Source organism: Lithobates pipiens, unplaced genomic scaffold (assembly GCF_037356315.1).
Source record: "Lithobates pipiens isolate NorthernLeopardFrog02 unplaced genomic scaffold, aLitPip1_a1.2 Scaffold_25, whole genome shotgun sequence".
NCBI lineage: Eukaryota > Metazoa > Chordata > Amphibia > Anura > Ranidae > Lithobates > Lithobates pipiens.
Window position 1 is genome coordinate 34,245,729 of NW_027507787.1, and position 25,101 is coordinate 34,270,829.

Genomic DNA, 25,101 nt, shown 5'->3' on the forward strand with positions numbered 1-25,101 from the left:
AAAAAAAACTAAAAGTAGCCCTTTATGCTACAACAAAAAGCAGATAATCACTGCTGTAAGGCAGGGGTTGACAAATTTGCTTGGAATCTAGGAGCCAGCTAAAAAAGTTAGGAGCCAGGTCCGTGACGGCGATCTGGACCTGTCCCTGGCCTGACATGGAGACGAGTGAGGGGAAGATAGTGCCCCCCCCCCCCCCCACCTGTCTCCAAGTCATTGCCCATAGCTCTTAGAGGGACATTTTTAAATTGCATTTTAGTGTAAATATGAGATGTGAGGTCTCTCTGACCCCAGATCTCATATATAAAAGAGGACCTGTCATGCTTTTTTCTATTACAAGGGATTTTTACATTCCTTGTAATAGGAATAAAAGTGACACACATTTTTTTTTTTTTAAAAGAACAGTGAAAAAAATAAAAATAAAAGTTAAAATAAGAAGAAAAAAAATTGTTTTAAATGCGCCCTGTCTTGCCAAGCTTGCGTGCAGAAGCGAACGCATATATGAAAGCGGTGTTCAAACCACACATGTGAGGTATCGCTGCGATCGGTAGAGTAAGAGCAATAATTCTAGCCCCAGACCTCCTCTGTAACTCAAAACGTGCAACCTAAAGAATTTTTTAAACGTCGCCTATGGAGATTTTAAAGGGTAAAAGTTTGTCGCCATTCCATGAGCGGGCGCAATTTTGAAGCGTGACATGTTGGGTATCGATTTACTCGGCGTAACATTATCTTTCACAATATTAAAAAAAAAAAATTGGGCTAACTTTACTGTTGTCTTTTTTTTTTTATTAAATAAAAATTTTTTCCCCAAAAAAAGTGCGCTTGTAAGTCCGCTGTGCAAATATGGTGTGACAGACAGTATTGCAACGACCACCATTTTACTCTCTAGGGTGTTAGAATAAATAATAAAAAAAAAAATATATATATATATAATATATATATAATATAATATAATATATATATAATATAATATAATATAATATAATATAATATTTTTTATTTTTTTTTGTTTAGGGGTTCTAAGTAAAGGGATGGAGAAAGACTGGCCCATTAGCATTGTTGGTTGTAATTCCAACGGCCACCACAAGAGGGCGCCAGATTCCAGAAGGAACCATAGGATCACAGAAGGCCTCAAAGCCGGGGGCTCAATTACCGGCCGCCTGCGGCGCGGCCCGACGCGATCGCGCGGGGGGGGGGGGGGTCCACGGAGACGGGATACCCCCAGCTATGCTGCCCCAGGCGCAAGGTCGCTGATTCTAGTCGCCAATGCGACCTGGCGACCGGGTCTTGTCGAGCACTGCTGTAAGGGGTTCATTTTTTTTTTAACTGCAGAACTGTGAAGTGGTATTTACAGTAGCGATTATTTGCTATTTTTGTACTATAAAGGCTCATTTTAGTTTTTTTAACCCCATTATATTACTGGCCGATTAATCGATTATGAAAATAGTAATCGATTTCATAATCGATTAGTTGTCGATTAATCGATTAGTTGTTTCAGCCCTACTGAAAACACTGAAGGAAATGTCCGGACACAAATGAAATATGAAATATAAAATAAAGGTAGTGCTGCACTTTAAATTGAATATTGTGCAAATAAAGTGCAAAAGTGCTCAATAAAAAGTATACTTAAGAGGAAATATCCTATGATCAATATATGTTGAATCCTTAACAATATAAAGAAGGCATATCACATGCTCAACTTATTCTTCATTAGATAAAACGGTGATAAAATATATCCATATGATGTGCAAATGAGGTGAAAAAAAACAAGATGCAATTCCTATGATAAATGCATAATGAATCCTACAAAAAAAACGTATAAAGACGTATCACATAAAAAATGTATTTATATAAAAAATATATGCAACAAGGCTTTTCATAGGTGAAAACAAATAAAATAAATAGCGTCCATAAAATATAAAGTGCGGCCTGGATTGGTGACTGTATATTAACAGTATCAGCAAAGAATAATAAAGTGCTGGTGACAATTCTCTGGCATAGAGTGCTGATGGGGAGTGACTCCCTGGCTCATGTGTAGATGTACCCTTACCTTACTGCTGTAAGGTAACAGTATGTGGGTATCTCTCTCTATGGAACCAGTATGTCCCCTAGCAATCTCCCAGTCTGGCGTATCTGGATCCGCTGGTGCATGTCTCTAATCTGAAATCAGAGTCCCCTTTTTTGTCCCTGGTGTGTCCGCATCAAATAATATTTGAAGCTTTTTTGAGCATTGTGAAAAAAGATAAACAACAAATTAAACTGTAAAAAAAAATACATAAAAATGAAAAAACTATTGACACCATCCACTGCTCTACTAACACTGTCCACTCTGCAGTGTACATTCCCTATTTAACATTACCACATTCTGCATTATCGAAGTAATCTCTGACTCTTATTGAACCACACCCCTTTAAGCCATGCACCACATTTTATTTTAATCGATGCCTGTGCCCCACTGCCCCTGCCCAGGATGTAATGGAAAACCAACAAGTGACCTGGAAAGACATCAGCAGCAGTCACTTCTGGTTCATGTGTATATATTCTGGAAGTGTCTGGTGCAGACGTCACATCTGGTGCAGTAGCAAGAAAGTGACGTGGGGCCCGGAGCGGAGCAACTAACAGATGTAGGGCTGCAACTAACGATTATTTTCATAATCGTTTAGTTGGCCGATTGTTGTTTCGATTAATCAGTTAATAACCTTGGTAAAAAAAAAAAAAAAGTGGGTCAAATTGACGTTCATTTTCAACCACAGTGATGGGAAAATTTGGAAATAGAAAACTTCTTGGTCAAAGGAATTTTCAGACAGTGTATGCGTTTTTTGTTCAGAAATTAAGTGAAAATTTCAAACAAGATTCTTTCATTCAGCGAATGTACAAAGATTTTTCATCTGAATATTCTCAACTCAAAATTTATCCATAAGGCTTGGTACACACCTATGCAGTTTTTGTTTTTGATCTGTTTCTGCAGTGCTATTTGCTGTGTGTTTTGATTTTTGCGCACGTGATTTTACTGCAATTTGCGTTTTTTGCATTTTTTGGGCAGATTAAAAAACACAAATTGCTGCAAAAACACATTACATTCTCTTCTGCAGCTTTTTTCATTGAAGTATATTGAACCAAAAAAGCACCATTTTGCGTTAAAAGTCCCTGACCCTTTCCAAATACGCAGCGGCTGGAAAAAGCACAAATATGAACGTGTCCCATAGGAAACCATGTAAATGAACTGTAGTGCGTTTCTGCAAAAAGCACCAATAAACATATAGATGTGAACCAGGCCTAAGACGTTTAGTAACATAATGGGGTTAAAAAGACTAAAATTAGCCCTTTATAGTACAAAAAAAAGCAGATAACTACTGGAAGGGGTTCATTTTTTTTCACTAATATTTACAGTAGTGATTATATTTTTTTACTTTAAAAGGGCTCATTTTAGTTTTTTTTTACCCCATTATGTTACTGGCCGATTAATCGATTATGAAAATAGTAATCGATTCGTTGTTTCAGCGATGGCACACATGGTTTGCAACATGGGAATGCTATAGCGGAAGGTGAGCTGGAGTCAGAGGACTGAGCAGCAGAGGTGCACGAGGTGCGCAGCATGAAAGCAATATAGCAATAGTAGGGATGCACCGAAATTTCGGCCGCCGAAACATATCGGGCGAAAATGCCCTTTTCTGCAATTTGCCGAAAGGAAAAACGGCCAATAATTGAGCCAAAAGTGGGGCGTGGCCTGGGCGGGTGGAGCACCGCCCCCGCCCCTCATGGGAGGTGTATAGCGCAGGAGAGCCGCCTCCGCCGCCAGATTTGACAGGTGATCTGTCTATCACAGTTCCCCGGACAAGGGGGAGGGGCTGTATGTGACGGTGTGCGACGGGGGAACACACAGCTATTGAAATTAAAGCTGTGATGTTCCCAGGCAGTTTTGAAAAAAATTCAATGATTTATTTTAACAGTGAAAGACAGAATAACAACAACAAAAATATTGAGAAAAAAACAATTCAAAAAAGTTATAAATTGATTTGCATTTTAAATTAGTGAAATAAGTATTTGACCCCTTCACAAAACATAATTTCGTACTTGGTGGCAAAACCCTTGTTTGCAATCACAGGGGTCAGATGTTTTTTGTAGTTGGCCACTTGGCTTTCACATATCTCAGGAGGGATTTTGTCCCACTTCTCTTTGCAGATCCTCTCCAAGTTAAGGTTTTTCGAGGCTGACGTTTGGTAACTCGAACCTTCAGCTCCCGCCACATATCTTCTATGGGCTTGAGGCCTGGAGACTGGCTAGGCCACTCCAGGACCTTAATGTGCTTCTTCTTCAGCCACTCCTTTGTTGCCTTGGCCATAGGTTTTGGGTCACTGTCATGCCCTGGCTGAGGGAAGGCGGTTTTCACCCATGATTTGACGGTGCATGGCCCCGTCCATCATCCCTTTAATGCGGTGAAGTTGTCCTGTCCCCTTAGCAGAAAAACACTCCCAAAGCATAATGTTTCCACCTCCATGTTTGATGGTAGGGATGGTGTTCTTGGAGTCAAAGGCAGTATTCCTACTCCAAACATAGTGAGTTGAGTTGATGCCATAGAGCTTGATTTTGGTCTCATCTGACCACAACACTTTCACCCAGTTCTATTCAGAATCATTCAGATGTTCATTAGCAAACTTCAGACAGGCCTGTAAATGTGCTTTCTTGAGCAGGGGACCTTGCGGGCACTGCAGGATTTCAGTCCTCCATGGCGTAGCGTGTTAGCAATTGTTTTCTTGATGACTATGGTCCCAGCTGCCTTGAACTTATTGACAAGATTCTCCAGTGAAGTTCTAGGCTGATTCCTCACCGTTCTCATGATCATCCACAAGGTGAGGTCTTGCATGGAGCCCCAGACCGAGGAAGACTGACACTTATTTTGTGTTTCTTCCATTTGCGAATAATTGTACCAACTGTTGTCATCCTCTCGCCAAGCTGCTTGGAAATGGTCTTGTAGCCCATTCCAGCCTTGTGTAGGTCTACAATCTTGTCCCTGACATCCTTGGACAGCTCTTTGGTCTTGGCCATGGTGGAGAGATTGAAATCTGGTTGACTGCTTCTGTGGACAGGTGTCTTTTATACAGGTAACAAGATGAGAATATGAGCACTCTCTTTAAGAGAGTGCTCCTAATCTCAGCTCATTACCCCTGTATAGAAGACACCTGGGAGCCAGAAATCTTGCTGATTGATAGGGGATAAAATACTTATTTCACTCAATTTATACATTTTTTGAAATGTGTTTTTCTGGATATGTTTGTTGTTATTCTGTCTCTCACTGTTAAAATACACCTACCATTAAAATTATAGACTGATCTTTTTTTGTCAGTGGGCAAATGTACAAAATCAGCAGGGGATCAAATACTTTTTTCCCTTGCTGTAGTTGCTGCCAACAGGGTCACCCATAGAGCCAATTTTGGCAAATTCAGCTTGAACTGGCCAGAATTTTGATGCATGTACAGCCTGCTTAAGTGATCCAAAGAGAATAAAAAAACAACAAAACAACAGTAAAAGTTTTCTCTCAGACTTAAAGAGGAAGTAAACCCTGATGGGCTTACTTCTTCTTTGTCTCCATGCAAAGGTAAAGCATAATGAGCTACCTATGCATCGCATAGTAGCCCATTATGTACCACTTACCTGACACAGGAGCCAGTGATTTCACCACTGTCCCCTGTAGTATGGAGCGTCCATCTTCTTCCGGGTGTCGCTGCTCCGGCCACTCACAGCACCAAAGCAGCGATGACGTCACTCCCGCGCATGCGCACAAGAGCAGCCACTAACAGGTGTCGCTGCTCCGGACACGCACAGAGCCGGAGCAGCGATGACCTCACTCCCGCGCATGCGCACAGGAGCTGCCACTAATGTCATATCGCTGTTAGCAGCGGCATGCTGCTAACGGCGATAGTGCGCCTGCGCGCCGCTGTCTACGGCACATGCGCCGTAGACAGCAGTGCCTGCCTTTTAGTAAATATCTCCTAAACCGTATAGGTTTAGGAGATATTTCTTGGACCTACAGGTAAGCCTCAATCTAGGCTTACCTGTAGGTCAAAGTGGTTTGTAAGGGTTTACAAACACTTTAACAAGTCTAATATGTTCCACTAATACTCAAATGCATGACAAAACTAGAATCAGTAAATAGCACAAAAACGCAACCATAGTGGATATATTTATAAACAATGTCCATATCAAATAAGTATCTGCCATAAAAAACATGACAGAATATCACAACATGACAACCATAAGATGTCCATCCAAGTTATGCATCTGATAGTATAGCTGCTGAGCTTGTTCAAATAATTATAGTAACCTGAAAGAGTAAGTACATACATAAGACTTTATGCACACTGGACTGCTGCTCTTAGATAGATTTTTTTCAGCCTCCAAATGCAATCTGTATGTTAGTCTATGTGTCCATGCACACACAGGAGTTTAGATGAGCCAGAGGCAACAAAAAAAATAAAAAATAAAAACTCACAGCCAGTGGATCCAGGAGCAGCAGTGTTTTGGTAGAAAAAAATGCTTGAAACCTGTAACACATCTAAACGATATGCGTGTATAGCACTTGAGCATTAATTTGTTTCAATGGCCAGAATTAATTATTATTCTGGCCAATTAAATGAACTCCCAACCACTTAATGTGCCTAAACAGGTTACCTGCATTCACAAGTGTCACTTTTTTTCCTACCAAAATGCTGCTGCCAGGAGGAAAGGTGTCTAGGAGTGATGGCAAAATGTCCAGTGTTTTACTGATATAAAATGCAGCCTTTTGTTTGCAAAATGTCTGTGCACACAGGTGAGTAAACATGTGCTGCATATTCTTGAGTGGAAAAAATAAATAAATAGAAAAAATCTGCATTCCTGGTCAGTATTTTTCACCGATGTGCTCAAACGAGCTTAAATATGAATTAATTTTCCCTAGGAAGGTAGTGTGCATGAGGATGCGCATATACATGCAAATATGCACAAAACAAATGCCTGAAACTAAGTCCAAAAAAGCAGAAGCTCAAACATCAGTACTATGTGCAGGAGGCCTTAAAACTAAAAGTGTTGACTTCTGCCATAAAATGCTTGTAAATAATAAGACAAAAACAAACACTCTACTTAACAGCAACAACAAATAAAAAATTAACAGATGTTTTTTATATATTTATAAAAAATCTGTTTTGTTATACAAAACCACAGTGGCTCCTGTACACTTATACACATTTGGACCACAGAAAGCAAGACGATACTTTTTTAATCCAAAAGGGTTTTGCAGTGGGCATAAAGTAACAATGTCAATAATGACAGAAGTGCAGTTACATTGTACTTGTAGCCATAGGAATAGATAGGACAAGGGTTCTGCAATATAACATACACTGAAGGAATGTATTACATAGAAAATTGGCAAATTATTAAATTACTGAAGACAAATAAGGCTGGCCATACACAAGCCATGTTATTTTGTTCAATCCGCTGTCTGAATGAAAGAAAACGACTAGATTCTCCCATGCACACACTTGATGTAGATGGATAAATCTCTCCCGCTGAGCCTTTATATTCTGACAGAGAGATTTCCCCATTGCCAGAATATACTCATCAGCATCAACGGCAATAGCCAGTGACGGCGATAGATCGACTTGTGTACAACCAGCCTGTTGGTAAATTTCCTGTCGATCAGCCCCACCAGCTATAGCTGGAGTTGTGCACAAGCAGCCTGCCCACACATGAATCAAAATTAAATTGGTCCCTGCTGAACTGGCTGAATTTCGATCCATGTATGGCCGGCCTAAACAAGAAGCGATTTTAAAGGCTTACAGACACACAATGCTACTGTACGTTTTATATTTTAGAACAGACCCTTCTGAAAAGCCGCACCAAAATCACTCTGCATGTAGCAGCTTTAGCCTAAAAAATGTATGTCATTTGGTGACAATCTGTAAAAACTGGAGCAAAGAAACAGCACCAAGTAAAAAGTTGCCAGAATTGGTTGCTAAATAGAACAGCTGCCTTTCTGATCCAGACATCATAAATCAGACCCATTGTCCCTCCTCATCTTTGAAGCTCTTGTAGCAGACGATGAATCTTACGTGTATGTATTGACGATGCTCAGTAATCATTTCAGATTTTGCAAATCTCTCTCTTTGAACTCTTTTTTTTTTAATGTTAAAAGGATTATCAAACGGAATGACACATACAGCGTTCCAATGGCTTAAACCATTAAGTCATGGACTCCAAACAATTATGCAGCAAGGGAAGTCAGAACAACTGATGTGGATACTTATTCTAAGTCAATGACCCAAAAACTGTTGCAGTATCACCATGACAGCCAGACAACTGGCTTTTTTAAGGATACAGCCTACAGCCTACACTTTTTATCCCAGAACAAGGTTTCCCTAAAGTGTATCAAAGGCCCATTTTTTGATAGAGTGTGGAAAGGTTTTAGAACTTTTGTCAGGTTTTTATACCCGAGTATCCCTGCTGGGGACATTCACTCTCTCTAGTCGCCCTGGTTACTCTAATGGGACTGTTACAAATAGGACTGTTAGTGAGGGTCAATCTAGCATTCTGAGTTGTCACTTGAACAAAAATTGACTGGAGATCTTCCACTAGAGTCTATGAGAGGATTTAGGCTGGGTTCACACTGCTGCGGCTAGGAGACCCGGATGTGATTCGCACCGCACTGCAGTGCAAATCACATCCGATCTCTGTGCGATGCGAGTTCAGCCATACAGATAGTATGGCTGAATTCGCATTGCACCCGCCCCAAACTCGCACAGGACCCTTTTTTTGGTCCGCAGCAGAATCAGATCGCATGGGTGTTCACACCATGCGATCCGATTCCTGTCCAAGTTTGCAGATCGCACTGCGATATGCGAACTGATCTGGGGGTGTCATTAACAGTTCACTGACATTCCCAGCAGTCCGCATAGGGCAGTGTGAACTGCCGCCAGGAGGCATGCGATGCGGGAACCCGCCGTGGATTTGCGGCGTTCCCGCATCGCTGTAGTGTGAACCCAGCCTTACCATATTATGGAGAGATTTTCTCCTACTTCCTGCTGTATCTCAGAACAGTAAGGCCCCTTTCACACTGGGGTGGTGGAGGCGCTTTACCGTCGTTTTAGCAGTAGAATGCGGCCGCTAGCAGGGCGGTTTGCCGGCGGTATAGCCATGCTGCCCCATTGATTTCAATGGGCAGGAGCAGTTTAGGAGCAGTAAATACACCGCTCCAAAAATGCGGCTAGCAGGACTTTTTTCACTGTCCTGCTAGCGCACCGCTCCAGTATGAAAGCCCTCCGGCTGGAGTTAAAGGGGCCGGTTTTTTCTGGCACGACACAGGTGCTTTTTTTAACGCTGTAGCGCCTGAAAACCGCCTCAGTGTGAAAGGGGCCTAAGTGAAGGAGAATCTCCCCTATGGGACAAAGAAAAAAAATTTCAGTGTTGTAATCATCTCCTACTCTATGCAATATAAAAAAAAGTTTAGCCTTAACCACTTCAGCCCCGGACCAATTGTCAGCCTAAGGACCAGAGGTCTTTTTACAATTTCGCACTGCACTGCTTTAACTGGTAATTGCGCGGTCATGCAATGTTGTACCCAAACGAAATTTGCGTCCTTTTCTTCCAACAAATAGAGCTTTCTTTTGATGGTATTTGATTGCCTCTGCAATATTTATTTTTTACGATATAAAAGGATATTTAAAAAAATATATATTTTCTACTTTTTGTTATAAGAAAAATCGAATGAACTAAATTTTAGTCATACATTTAGGCCAAAATGTATTCAGCCACATGTCTTTAGTAAAAAAAAATGTCAATAACTGTATATTTATTGGTTTACGCACAAGTTATAGCGTCTACAAACTAGAGTACATTTTCTGGAATTTACACAGCTTTTAATTTATGACTGCCTATCTCATTTCTTGAGGTGCTAAAATGGCAGGGCAGTACAAACCCCCCCCAAATGACCCCATTTTGGAAAGTAGACACCCCAAGGAAATTTCTGAGAGGCATGTTGAGCCCATTGAATATTTTTTTTTGTCCCAAGTGATTGAATAATGACACACAAAAAAAAAGTTTACAAAAAGTTGTCACTAAATGATATATTGCTCACACATGCCATAGTTATATGTGGAATTGCACCCCAAAATATATTCTGCTGCTTCTCCTGAGTACGGGGATACCACATATGTGGGACTTTTTGGGAGTCTAGCCGCGTACGGCACCCCGAAAACCAATCACTGCCTTCAGGATTTCTAAGGGTGCAAATTTTTGATTTCACTCCTCACTACCTATCACAGTTTTGAAGGCCATAAAATGCCAAAATAGCACAAAACCCCCCCCCAAATGACCCCATTTTGGAAAGTGGACACCCCAAGCTATTTACTGAGAGGCATGTTGAGTCCATGAAATATTTTATATTTTGCCACAAGTTGCAGGAATATTACAATTTTTTGTTTTTGCACAAAGTTGTCACTAAATGATATATTGCTCACACATGCTATGGGCATAAGTGAAATTATACCCCAAAATAAATTCTGCTACTTCTCCTGAGTACGGGGATACCACATGTGGGGGACTTTTTGGGAGCCTAGCCATGTACGGGACCCCGAAAACCAAGCACTGCCTTCAGGATTTAAATATAAAACGCTACCAAAAAAAACTGTTCGCAGGGATCAGGCCTGACTGCGAACGCTGCAGTTATGTGTTTAGTGTTTTCTAAGTGACAGTGATTGATCGATACTGCACTTGGGTGGGCTGGGCGGAGGGGCAAAACGCAGGTGCTAGCAGGTATCTGGGCTGATCCCGCTAACAATGCATTTTTTTGGAACCCTAAACTGCTGGGGACGCTAGTATAGATCTGATCAGATCAGATATTGATCTGTTCAGATACTATACCACTACGGGAGGTGTATGCTTTGCACGTGGGTGTTAGCGGTACTGGCACTAACCTAGCGCTGCCTGGGGCGACGCAGACCCTGACCCTAAAACCTAATTGATATCACCGGCCGGGTGATCAGGGGGTTAAACCTTAATTGGGTAATAAATGGTGGGTGCCCTGATGCTATAAAAAGCAAACTAACTAACCAGAGTCACCCCTAACACTTATACGGCGATCACCGGTGAAAGGGTTAACTAGGGGCAATCAGGGGGTTAAAATCTTTATTAGGCAGTATGGGGGTCCCTGACGCTATATAAAAACCTAACGGGGAACCTAAATAACTAACTGGCTAACCAGCGTCAACAGTGGCACTTATACGGTGATCGCTGGTGAAAGGGTTAACTAGGGGCAATCAGGGGGTTAAAACCGTTATTGGGTAGTATATGAGGGTAACCTGGCGGTGAACCTAAAAAAATAACTAGCTACCTAGCGGCACCAGTGACACTAATGCAGCGATCAGAAAAACGATCACTTAGTGACATTGGCAAAAGGGGGTGAAAGGGTTAACTAGGGGCAATCAGGGGGTTAAACCTTTATGGGGGGGGGGTAGGGGGCTACCCTGGACCTAACACTAACTGCTCTGACAGTTTTTACTGTCACAACTGACACTAAATGCAGTGATCAGTAAATAAATGATCACTGCAATCAGTGACACTGTAACTGGGAGGGGGGGCAATCGGGGGGGGGGGGGGATTTGTGTGCCTATGTGTACCTACATGTCAATGTAGTGTTGGTGCACTTACTATGTGTTCTCCTCGCAGTCCGGTCAAAAAGACCACCCCAAGGAGAATGACATCACTTCCTCCCTGCCTGTGTTTACACTACACAGGCGGGGGAAGCTTCTCATTCGCCAGGAGCGATCAAGAGGGGGATGGCCAGAAACCAATGGCCGTCCCCTCATCCCGGATCGCTCCTGAAGCGAAACTGACCGCCGCAGCCAGCGGGAGGGGGTCCGATCGGACCCCCCACCCGCTGGAAGGCAAGCATGTACATGTACGTGCTTGGGCCTGTCGGTGCCATATTGCTGACGTACATTGCCATGCGGCGGTCCTTAAGTGGTTAAGATATACTTTAACCACTTAAGACCCGGACCATTTTGCCGGCCAAAGACCAGACCACTTTTTGCGATTCGGCACTGTGTCGCTTTAACTAACAATTGCGCAGACATACAACATGGCTCCCAAACAAAACTGACGTCCTTTTTTTCCCACAAATAGAGCTTTCTTTTGGTGGTATTTGATCACCCCTGTGTTTTTTACTTTTTGCGCTATAAACAAAAAAACACATTATTTTTTACATTTTTCTATAATAAATATCCCCCAAAAATATATAAAAAAAACATTTTCCTCAGTTTAGGCTGATACGTATTCTTCTACATATTTTAGGTAAAAAAAAAAAAAAACGCAATAAGCGTTTATTGATTGGTTTGCGCAAAAGTTATAGCGTTTACAAAAAGGGGTTCGTTTTATGGCATTTTTTATTAATCTTTTTTTTTTTTTAATAGTAATGGCTGTGATTAGCAATTTTTATCATGACTGCAATATTATGGCCGACACATCTGACATTTCTGATACATTTTTGGGACCAGTGTCATTTATACAGCAATCAGTGCTATACAAATGCACTAATTCCTGTGTAAATTACACTGGCAGTGAAGGGGTTAACCACTAGGTGGCAGTGTAGGGATTAAGTGTGTCCTGGGGTGCGTTTCTAACTGTGGGGGGCGTGGCTGTGTGTGACACGTCACTGATCTCTGCTCCCGATCACAGGGAGCAGAGATCAGTGACACGGTCACTAGGCACACTTGTTTACATTAGCATCTCCCTGTTCTTCCACCCTGTGAGACGATCGCGGGTATCCGCGCGGCGATCGAGTCCGTGGGACCCGCGATCGTCTCACAGGGTGGAAGAACAGGGAGATGCTAATGTAAACAAGTGTGCCTAGTGACCGTGTCACTGATCTCTGCCCCCTGTGATCGGGAGCAGAGATCAGTGACGTGTCACACACAGCCACGCCCCCCACAGTTAGAAACGCACCCCAGGCTCATGGAGAACCCAACTGGCGAGCGATGGCATGGCGGCAAATTTAAAGGGGCATACAAGAACGCCCAACTAGCGAGCGATGGCATGGCGGCAAATTTAAAGGGGCATACAAGAACGCCCATTTGCCTGTCCGTGCCATTCTGCCAACGTATATTGACACGCGCCAGTCGGCATGTGGTTAACCACATGCCGACTGGACCATAGCCAAAAGACGGCTACAGCGCGGTCCGCTTATTCTGGGAGGGCATCCTCACAGAGTCTTGCTCCCGCATGCCCCCTGGAGCACGCATCCAGGAATATCCGTGACTGCCGGGGCCAGAGGATCACAGATCACTGATAGCGGCCATTTACCACAAGATCTGCTGTCAAATGACTCAGCCATACCCAGCCATGCTCGGCCTCTTTATGTGGCCGGGCTGTGGAAGTCTCTCAAATGTGGTATTGCCGTACTCGGAAGGAGTAGGAAAATCTATTTTGGGGTATAATTTTTGGTATGTACATGCTATGTGTTAGAAATATTGTATAAATGGAAAACTTTGTGTTATAAAAAAAAAATGCATTTAAATTTTCTTACCACATTTTAAAATTTGTAGAAAAAAAATGACATGTTCAAAAGACTCATTATGCCTCATAGATTATACGTTGGGGTGTTTTATTTCCAAGATGGGGTAATTTTTGGGGTGTTTCCATTGTCCTGGTGCTCCAGGGCCTTCAAAAGTGTAAGCGGTAGTCAGGAAATTAGATGTGTAATTTATGTTCCAAAACACCTGATGGTGCTCCCTGCATGTTGGGCCTCTGTACGTGGCCACGGTGTGTAAAAGTCTCACACATGTGGTATTGCCATACTTGGAAGGAATAGCAGAATGTTGTTTGGGATGTAATTTGTGGTATGCATACACTGCGTGTGAGAAATAACCTGCTAATATGACAATTTTGTGAAAAAATTATAATCCTGATTTTGCAAAGAATTGTGGGAAAAAAATTACAACTTCAAAAACCTCACCATGCCTCTTTCTAAATACCGTGGAATGTCTACTTTCCAAAGGGGTCATTTGGGGGTATTTGTACTGTCCTTGCATGTAAGGCCCCATTCACGCCTGAGCATAGCATTTTCAGGCAGAAAATCACACGATTTTACCGGGACTTTGCGGCATTTTTTACTGCGTTTTGCCGTGATTTTGTGCAGGGCAAAAGGTCACAAATGTAAAAAGAAGAAAAATGCCCAAGTCTGCCCAATTCGAGCAACAAAAAAGGGTCCAGAACTTGTTTGAGCTTCAGGCGTTTGGATTCCGGCGACTTGGAGTAGAGATGTGGACCATCTCCATTGAGAATAATAGATGTTTTTCCCCTCTAGCATTTTGTAGCTTCAGGCTTCAAGCTACAAAATGCTCAGGTGTGAATGGGGCCTTAGGCCCAGGGCTCAAGTCCTGCGGGAACGCATGGGAACGGAGTTCCTGTACTTTTTCCACAACAGGAACTCTGTTCCCATTAGCAGCCGCATCATGCAAGACTTTGAAATATGCGAACTGTGTGGCAGCTGCTACACCAACAGCCGCCGACACAGCTCCCAATAGTAAGTGCCGCACACCAGGGGTGGACTGACCATTCATGGATTGCCAGTAGGGGGTCCCATGACAGCTTCCTCATCAATCTACATGTCAATCACAGCTAGCTGACGGGTAGATCAGGTCCCTGCTGCTAAGAGATTTTATTTAGTCAGACCTCTCGTGATGCGCTCCTTCCCGCCGGCCCCTCCTGATTTTCTGTCTCCTCATCTCCCCCGTCTCCTGCATACTTGCTCTGTGTGTCCCGCTGAATCCCCCCTCCTCTATCTTCAGTGCCATATGATGAGAGAACCCAGAGGAGGAGCACACCTATTTACAGGACATGCAGGGAGAGAGGTGAGCTGAGGGAGGAACATCAGTTTGGGGTGGTAAGCTGAGCACAATACCTGGCAAAGTTTAATGCCAGGAGGGAAGTTTATGTGGAAATATGTGAAGGGTTGGAATAGCAGCGCGTGTGTGTTGGAGCCCTGCAGAGTTTGCAGCCCCCCAAGCTAACATACATCTCCTAAGCATTCTGTCCAGATAATGTGCAGTTAATTTATGACCTTTCCTTTTAACTCTGTGTTATCCAAACTCTGTTCAATGAAAAAGTGTAAACTCACCACATAAACACTCTATATACAAAATAACATTCCCCAATAAAGATCAGAACATGATGTTCATTTGTATGGAAGCACAATTGAATGAATGCTGATTATTCAGAGAATTACCGTATTTATGTTTATTGAGGGTTTTTTTTTTTTTTATGTACTAATAGTTAAGCTTCATACACACAATACGAAAATTGGATGAAAAATACCACTTTTGAAGTGTTCGTGCATATGAGCGTATCATTTATTTATTTTTTTGGTGGGGGGAGTGGATCTTCGGTGGGAGTTCCCACACTTTTTTCCCCAGGACTTGAACCCTGATTAGGCCCCTTTCACACTGGGGCGGTTTTCAGGCACTACAGCGCTAAAAATAGTGCCTGTGTAGCGCCTGAAAAAACCTGCCCCTTTCACTCCAGTGTGAAAGCCGGAGGGCTTTCACACTGGAGCGGTGCGCTAGCTGGACGGTGAAAAAAGTCCTGCTAGCCGCATCTTTGGAGTGGTGAAAATGGAAAATCAATGGGGCAGCGCGGCTTTTTAACCTTTTTTCGGCCGCTAGCGGGGGTTAAAACCGCCCCGATAGCGGCCGCAGACCGCCACTAAAAAGTAGCGGCGCTTTACCGCTGACACCCGCACCGCCCCAGTGTGAAAGGGGGCTTAGGGTCTCAAGAAATGAGATAGGCCATCAGTACTTCAGGTGTGATCAGTTTTCAGCGATTGGCACCACAGCTTATGGACTCTATAACATTCCCAAGACCAAATAATATACACTGATTTGGGTTATTTTTACCAAAGATATGTAGAAGTATAAATTTTGCCCAAAATTTATGAAGAAAATTTGCTAATTTGCAACATTTTATAACAGAAACAAAGGAAAATGCTTTTTTTATTTTTTATTTTATTTTTTTTACAGAATTTTCACTTTTTTTCTTTTATAGCGCAAAAAAAAAAAAAAAAAACAGCGATGATTAAAAACCACCAAAAGAAAGCTTTATTTGTGGTAAATTTGTGAGAGCACCGAAAGCTGAAAATTGGTCTGGTTAGGAGGGAGGGGGCTTAAGTGCCCAGTGGTCAAGTTACCTTAAAGTAAAAGTAAACTCCCCTATCGTTTTCAGCCAAGGAAGTTGCCATCTTTGCCTCTGTTTAATCTTCAACTGCTATGGTGCTGCACATGTGATTCGTTATGACACTAGCCATTGGCTGGTTTGATAGTTTGGCTGAGAGCACAGCCAATGTGCAGTTAGCATTCCCAGCATGCCTTTTTTTTTTTTTAACTGTTTAAATCGATAGGTTTACTTCCACTTTAAGGGGGGTTGTAAAGCCTGAAGGTGTTTTATCTTAACCGATTACCAGCCACCTCACGTCGATATACGTCGGCAGAAGGGCTCGTACAGGAAAACTAACGTACCTGTACGTGGCCCTTTAAGAGTCAGCCAGCAGGCGCGCGCCCGTGGCAAGCTCTGTGAGTCAGGTCGCGGGTCCCGTGGACTCGATCTCCTCATGGAGAGTAAAATCAGGGAGATGCTAATGTAAACAAGCATCTCCCCGTTCTGCCTAGTGACAGTGTCACTGATCTCTGCTCCCTGTGATCAGGAGCAGAGATCAGTGATGTGTCCCACATAGCCACACCCCCATTACAAACATTCCCCAGGGCACACTTAACCCATAAACTTCCTGTGTCATTTACACAGGAATCCGTGCATTTGTATAGCACCGATTGCTGTATAAATGACAATGGTCCCAAAAATGTGTAAAAAATGGCCGATGTGTCCGCCATAATGTCGCCACCATTACTAGTAAAAAAATTATTCATTAATAAAATGAATAAAAATGCCATAAAACTATCCCCTATTTTGTAAACGCTATAACTTTTGCACAAACCAATCAATAAACGCTTATTGTATTTTTTTTTTACCAAAAATATGTAGAAGACGAAGTATCGGCATAAACTGAGGAAAAAAAAAATTTTTGATGTATTTTTGGGGGATATTTATTATAGCAAAATGTAAAATATAACGCGTTTTTCAAAATTGTAGCTCTTTTTTTGTTTATAGCGAAAAAAAATAAAAAAACGGGAGGGATGATCAAATACCACCAAAAGAAAGTTCTATTTGTAGGGGGAAAAAAAGGACGTCACTTTTGTTTGGGAGCCACATCGCACGGGTAAATTGTTCTGGGGCTGAAGTGGTTAATGTGTTCTATGCATTAAGATAAAAAGCCTTCTGTGTGCGGCAGCACCCCTCAGCCCCTTACCTAAGCCTTATTTACCTGAGCCCCCTCTATATTTTGCAATGTTGTAGGATTGAGTCGACTGACCGGGACTCCCCTCCTCATTGAGTGAAACAGCAGCGTGACACCATTGCTTCCGCTGCTGTAAAAGTCAGTCAGCTAATGAGGAGAGGAAGGGGGCGTGGGTAGGCTGGACAGCAGCTCTGTGCCTGAATGGATACACTGACCTACAGCTCGGGTGCCCCCATAGCAAGCTGCTTGCTGTGGGGTCACTCAACAGGTAGGTGGTGGGGGTGGGGCAAGAGAGCGAAAGAGGGACCCGAGAAGGAGGAGGATCCAGGCTGCTCTGTGCAAATCCACTGCACAGGGTAGGCAAGTATAACATGTTTATTATTTTTTACAAAAATAAAACACACAAAACTTTACAATCACTTTAAAATCTGGGTGCCACATTAAGGAAAAGCCTAGTCACAGTAGCTATTGAGGGTGCCTGTAGGGTGGGGGTCCCAGAGCCTCAAACAGAGTGCAATGCAGAGGGAATACTTGTAAATGTGTAGTAGGAAGTCCTCCTCTGTAGTGCTGGGTCCTGACCCATGCGGAGTGATACCAACTGTACTCTACCTCTTATCCCCACTAGCGTTCTCCAGAGTGGTGCCAGCAGCAGGAAAGAAGAGATCTTCAGATCAGTGTGAAGCAATACACTGGACAAAAGTCACACTGAAATGCGGCTTTGAAATTGTGCCATTTGAAAGCCATGATCAATGTGAAGGCCAAAAGTCTTAAGTTATAAAATGTAGGGCAGAGTCATCTCCAAAAAGAAAACCGACGGATGTGGGAGGGGGTCCCCGTGTGGGAGAGGGATGCGGGAGGGGGTCCCCATGTGTGAGAGGGAGATGGGAGGGGGTCCCCGTGTGGGAGAGGGGTGCGGGAGGGGGACCCCGTGTGGGAGAGGGGTGCGGGAGGGGGACCCCGTGTGGGAGAGGGATACGGGAGGGGGACCCCGTGTGGGAGAGGGATACGGGAGGGGGACCCCGTGTGGGAGAGGGATGCGGGAGGGGGACCCCGTGTGGGAGAGGGATGCGGGAGGGGGACCCCGTGTGGGAGAGGGATGCGGGAGGGGGACCCCGTGTGGGAGAGGGATGCGGGAGAGGGATTCGGGAGGGGGACCCCGTGTGGGAGAGGGATGCGGGAGGGGGGCCCCGTGTGGGAGAGGGATGCGGGAGGGGGGCCCCGTGTGGGAGAGGGATGCGGGAGGGGGGCCCCGTGTGGGAGAGGAATGCGGGAGGGGGGCCCGTATGGGAGAGGGATGCAGGAGGGGGGCCCGTGTGGGAGAGGGATGAGGGAGGGGGTCCCGTGTGGGAGGGATTTATGGAAGGGGGTCTCTATGTCCGACGTGGTGATCACTAAGTCTTCCAGTGGGTTCCCTCATCCCAGTATATGTGTAGTGTGAGAGATCCAGCCATGGATGATTGTTCCATCAGAAAGCATCAGCTCACATGAGGGGGTCCCTGTGACCAATTCTGACCATCACCTGTACCGACCTCCCCCATATACTGTGCGTTCTCTGCCGGTCCTCAGGCTGGTCACTCACAAAGCAGCTTTAACCACCTTCAACCGCTTTTTAATTATAAAAAAGCCAAAAAAAAGTTCAACGCAACCCACCAACCCCTCACACACAGGCTACTGAGGGCACAACACCTTCATACAAATTTTTGTTGGCTGAAATTCGCTGGAACATTTCACAAGTGAGCCCAGCACAATATCCTCCCTGGATGGGACTGCTGAGGTCCTCCTCTCTCCGCAGCCCTGGACAGCTCATCACGAGAAGTCTCACCCTGGTGAGATGGTGATTGTCCAGCTACAAGAAAGTACACTCAGCCCGGATAATAAAGAGGGAAGGGGAAGTTCCCTATGCTCTGCACTTACCCAGCGGTCGGTAGCTCGGTGTCTCCTCAGCTATCACGTCAGGCTCCGTACACCGGCTCCTCGCCGCCCGCACTCCGGACAGGTCACGTGCTCGGCCGGCAGAGGGGGAGAGCCCGGGGATGGGTGTCTGCACTGAGCTGACTGGCGCGCTTCTCCCCCCTCACAGCACAGAGCCGCCCTGCTACAGCTCCTCACACAACAATCCACACATTCACTTTCCACAGACACTTACCTGACAGGACTTCTACCTAATCCACAGTCACATCCCACAGACACCTACCTGACAGAATTTCTACCTAATCCACAGTCACCTACCTGACAGGACTTCTACCTAATCCACAGTCACATCCCACAGACACCTACCTGACAGAACTTCTACATAATCCACAGTCACATCCCACAGACACTTACCCGACAGGATTTCTACCTAATCCACAGTCACATCCCACAGACACTTACCTGACAGGACTTCTACCTAATCCACAGTCACATCCCACAGACACTTACCCGAGAGGATTTATCTCTGATCCAGATGCCATAGTCACATTCCACATAGATTTACCTGAAAGAACTTCTCCTTAATCCACATAGACTTACCTGAGAGGATTTCTCCCTAATCCACAGTCGCACGCCCAATCCCCATCTCCAGATTTACATGAGACTTGTCCTATACAGCTCCCTGATCTGCAATTATATCCCTCTCTATACAGTACCTGAGAGGAGGACTTGTCCTATACATCTCATTGATACACAGTCTCATGTCCCATCATTAAACCTACCTGACAAGGACTACATTTCTCTGATCCAAAATCACATCCTATACACAAGCAGAATGTTGAACAAAAATTTGTACAAAAATTCTCAGAACATTCGAATGTAGTTCAACAGATTTGGTTTGCTTTAAACATTTGATTTATTAATGAATGGATTTTACCAAAGGAAACCGCATACACTGTTAGAAACTTGTACATTCCAGACAATTCTTCCATTTCAAAATTTCTTGTCATTGTGGTCCATCTGACCACACTAACTATTAGATAAATGAACCAATGTTCTTACAGCAAAAAATGTTGAACAAAATTCTACTAGTGTGTAGCTAGCTTTACCTGAGAGGACTCATCCCATACATGTCCTTCATCCACAATCACATACCCCATCACCAAACTTAAATGAGAGGACTTATCTCATACGTGTTCCTCATGCACAATCACACACCCCATCACCAAACTTAACTGAGAGGACTTATCCCATACATGTCCCTCATCCACAATCACATACCCCATCACCAGACTTACCTGAGAGGACTTATGCCATATTTCTCCCTCATCCACAATCACTTCCCCAATCACCAGACTTACCTGAGAGGACTTATCCCATACGTCTCCCCCATTCACAATCACATACCCCATCACCAGACTTACCTGAGAGGATTATCTCATACGTGTCTCTCACCCACAATCACATACCCCATTACCAAACATACCTGAGAGGACTTATCCCATATGTGTCCCTCATCCACAATCACATACCTCATCACCGGGCTTATCTGAAAGGACTTATCCAATACGGCTCCCTCATTCACAATCACATCCCTATCACCAGACTTACCTGAGAGGATTATCTCATACGTGTCTCTCACCCACAATCACATACCCCATTACCAGACATACCTGCAAGGACTTATCCTGTATGTGTCCCTTATCCACAATCACATCTCCCATTACCAGACTTACCTGAGAGGACATCCCATTTGTGTCCCTCATCCACAATCACATCCCCCATCAGCAGACTTACTTGAGAGGATTTATCCTGTAATGGGATAGGCTGAATGTACTAAGTTCTTATCGATCTTGGGTACAACCAGCCTGCCAGGTTACCTTGCAATTATTGCTAGTGATAATCCCTGTCTTCTCTAGGCAGGGATGGCTTCCTCCACTTGCCCCCAGCCCGTAGAACACAATTGCTGGTCCCCCTGTCAGCATTGTCTGTGTTGATGGAGGAATCGTAGCAATTTCTTTCCTGCAACCTGTGCTTGCAGGTAAGAAGTTTGCACCGTGTATGGCTGGCCTTACCTGAGACTTGTCCTATACATTGCCCTGCACATTATCTCAGACTCTGACCACTGACAGTCACGTCAAGGGACAATCCAAGTTCCTCATGGTTTGTCCAGGATATCTTAGTGCCGGTTCACACAGGGGCGACTTGTCAGGTGACTTAGCCGCCTGACAAGTCGCGCTCCATTCTGTACTATGGAACTGTTCTAATAGGAGCAACTCAAGTCACTCCAACTTAGAAAAAGGTTCCTGTACTATTTTTGGGGCGACTTCAGGCAACTTGCATTGGCTTCTATACAAAAAATGGCTCATGTCATGTATGCAGGACAGGTGCCAGGGCCCATCTGACTAAGTCCTTATGTATATTGGCATGCATTTTTATGTCATCTGTTTTAAAATGACAGATCTTTGGATAGGTCAAAGGAGGAGCTAGGTGGGTAGACATTACTCCCCATCAAGTCCGCTCCTCTTTTGATTGACAGCAAGCAGTGGGCAGATCTATAGCCAATAAACAGCATATTATTAAATATAGAATCTGACCACTGCCTGCAGTGAATGAAAAGGAGAGAGTGGACACGAAGGAAAACTATTGGCTCAGCTTCCCCATCAAGCTCTGCCTACTGTCAGCATCACTGTTTGCTAGAAGACTGTCTGTGAAGTTGACGGCGTCCTTAACAACCAGTGGCAGATCAGGAGAGGAGAAGATAGCAGCGGAAAATATGCCACCTACTACACAGCGTACAGAGACAGGCACTCTGGCTGTCTCTGTACAGTATAGTACAGTTGGTCTTAATTACAAGCCATTGCAGGGCAGTTTTAAGGCAGCCCCATTTTGCTTGAATAGGACACATTCAGTGATGGTGATGCCCACTGAACACGACAGGAGGGATCTTATTTGCCACAGCCGTGAAGCAATGCTATGCGGCCACTGCCTTTACAGCTTAAAGGGGTTGTAAACCTACATGTTTTTTCACCTTCCTATATCACCATCCTATGCATTAAGGTGAAAAAAAACCTGGCAGTGACCGGCCCCCCAGCCCCCCCCCCCTTTACTTTAGATTAAAATAAAAGTGCAGCGCTAATGAGCAAATGAAAATAAACCAAATGGGGATGCTTAACACCATATAAATAAAGATTATGGGTGAAACATCAAATATAGGGTGCAAAAAATGAAATTGTATATCCACACGTATATAAAAAGAAAAAATTTATGAAAATCCACTGTAAAGAAATTAGAGGCAGTACAATCAAATACTAAAAAAAGAAGTACAATCTGTGACGAGAAGTGTTGATATATGAATAAATATGTATTATTCTTGCTGAACTAGAATTACATTTCCAAACAAACATTTATAGTGCATGAAAAGTAATATAGGAAGCCACCACTGATAATGCTGAGGCTTACTGGAATGTGTGGACTCAATAAGGCATATGCCCCATGGGTCATTCAGACTTTGCGGTGATCAGCCAGTATGAACGTTGGAATACAAAAATGTGTTGTAAACACTCTCCTCCAGGGGACCCAAGTCACATGGGAAGAGGCTTCAGAGGTATAAACCGTGGTATGGATTCACACATAAATGGTCAAAGGGAATAAAAAACGTACATAGCGTCAATCCACTTAACAGGAAATTTATTGTAAAAATTAATGGTTACACTCACATTTATGTAGAACAACAAGCACTTGAAAATCCAAATTAGTAACGCAATAGGGACAGTAGGTTCGATGTGAGCTTTTTATTAGCCAGGTGGATTACACAGACTCAGGGGCGTAACTATAGGGGGTGCAGCAGTTGCGACCGCAACCGGGCCCTGTGATGCAGGGGGCCCACGCAGCCCCCTCTATATATGGCCGGCAGCAGCATAGGCAGCTAGGGGTACCAGTGCACCATGCACATGGGTGGCTGGAGGTGGAGGGTGACTAGCAGAGCTCCATGCTTGACTATCGCACTCGCTGCTCTTTAGTTGTGCATTCCCTGCATGACCTGTGTCCTCAGCCAGCTCCTCAGAGTACCCCTCTCCTGCTCCATGCATTGCCACTCAGTATGATGTCTGTTCTCCCCAGCCAGACAGGGACAGTCCCCCAATGGGGCACCTACAAAAAAAAATTATAAAAAAACTGCTGATACCAGTGGTGGAACTACAGGGCTCACAAAGGTCATACCTGTGACCATGCCCTGGAGTTCCACCTCCGGACTCGGAGGGAAGGGCCCTGGCTGGGGTTCAGAGGGGCCCTTCATGGTTTTTTGCATCGGGGCCCTGAAGGTTCTAGTTACGCCTCTGCACAGACTCGATAGTCTATGAACATTCAGGTGGACCCGTCCCAACTCACCTTAAAGCTTATTCAACTAGATCTCTGGCGACCTCCTGGGCAGAGAGGGCAGGTGTTTTGATTGACCAAATCTGCAAGGCAGCAACATGGACAAGTCAAAATACTTTCCTGAGGCGCTACCGAGTGGAGTTGTTGTCCCCTCAGGACTTGGCATTCGTCAGGAAGGTCCTACAGGTGGTGATCCCACCCTAAGGTAAGCCTGAACATCTTGCTTATCGTCTTAGGTCTGCTGTCCTGGAAGATGACTGGAGAAAATGACCAGTTACACTTATCGGTAACAGGTTTTCTAGGAAGTTTTCAAGGACTGCAGGTCTACTTCCCTACCCTTAATTGTCGGTGATGTTTCAATTCTCACAGAATGTACCCTCTGGCACCCATCATCTGAGGTGTGCTGTCCTGCAAGATTTCCTAGAAAACCTGTTACCGGTGAGTGTAACTGGTAATTGTTTTGCACCTTATATTTGATGCTTAACCCATAATGTTTGTTTATTCATATGGTGTTAATGTTTAAACACTAAGCATCCTCATTTGGTTTATTTTCATTCGCTCATTAGCGCTGCGCTTTATTTTAATCTACATTATTTGCAATTGTCACTTGCGGTGCTGGCAGCTGCTCTGACAGCACAGTATTTAAGCACACTTCTCCCCCGTTTTACTTACCTGAGCCCTAGAGCTTGACACACAGAGACGCGCTGTCTCTCTGTCCGGGGTTCTCAGCTCTCGATTGGTTAGATTGATAGCAGCGCAGCCGTTGGCTCCCGCTGCTGTCAATCAAATCCAATGACGCTGGCGCTGGGGGGCGGGGCCAAGTCCTGCATACGGCCTCTATGGACGCCGAATGCTGGACTCGGGAGCGCACCCACAAGGTAACCCCCCCCCCGGGAGAGCGCTTCTCCCAGGGGGTTATCTGATGTAGAGAGGAGCCAAGAGAACTGCGAGGGAACCCAGAAGAGCAAGGGCCACTGTGCAAAACGAGCTGCACAGTGGAGGTAAATATGATATGTTTGTTATTTAAAAAAAAAACTTACAATCACTTTGGGGGGAGGGGTGGTAGTTTTGCTGCCTCCCATCCAGTAAGTCTTTGATGAGCCCTTAGTGCTCGTCAAAGACTTAGCTATAAACATGAGATATTAGCCGTCTGAGTTACCTGCGGGCCAGTGTTAATTTTGGCAGCAAATTTCGATTTCGTTTTAGTTTTAGTCTTTTAACCAAAAAATGGCATTTTAGTTTCAGTCTCATTTTAGTCTTCTGCAAGGCCAATCGCAGCGTCGGAGCCCACAAACCAAGAAGCTTCGGGAAAAAGTTTGGTCGTGACAGCAGTGTGCGTGGGCCGCTGCAACAGCTTTGTTTTAAGGTAAGTAATTCATAATGAGCTAGTATGTGATGCATACTGGCGCATGCCTTTGTCTTGCAGGGTCTTTTTTTTTTTTTTCCAG

At 44.3% G+C, this 25,101-nt stretch overlaps 1 protein-coding gene across 8 annotated transcripts in view; it reads right to left on the bottom strand.

Moving 5' to 3' along the window:
- Positions 1-25,101, bottom strand: part of PLCE1 (phospholipase C epsilon 1) — a 783,803-nt gene that overhangs the window by 742,426 nt on the left and 16,276 nt on the right. Inside the window, exon 1 of one of the 8 annotated variants that reach the window (XM_077454229.1) lies at positions 19,280-19,428. The exons of the other annotated variants lie outside the window; for them this stretch is intronic. The gene's annotated coding sequence lies outside the window, so the exon portion shown is untranslated. Of the gene's footprint in view, positions 1-19,279; positions 19,429-25,101 lie in introns of those variants that run through there. 8 annotated transcript variants of the gene reach the window in all.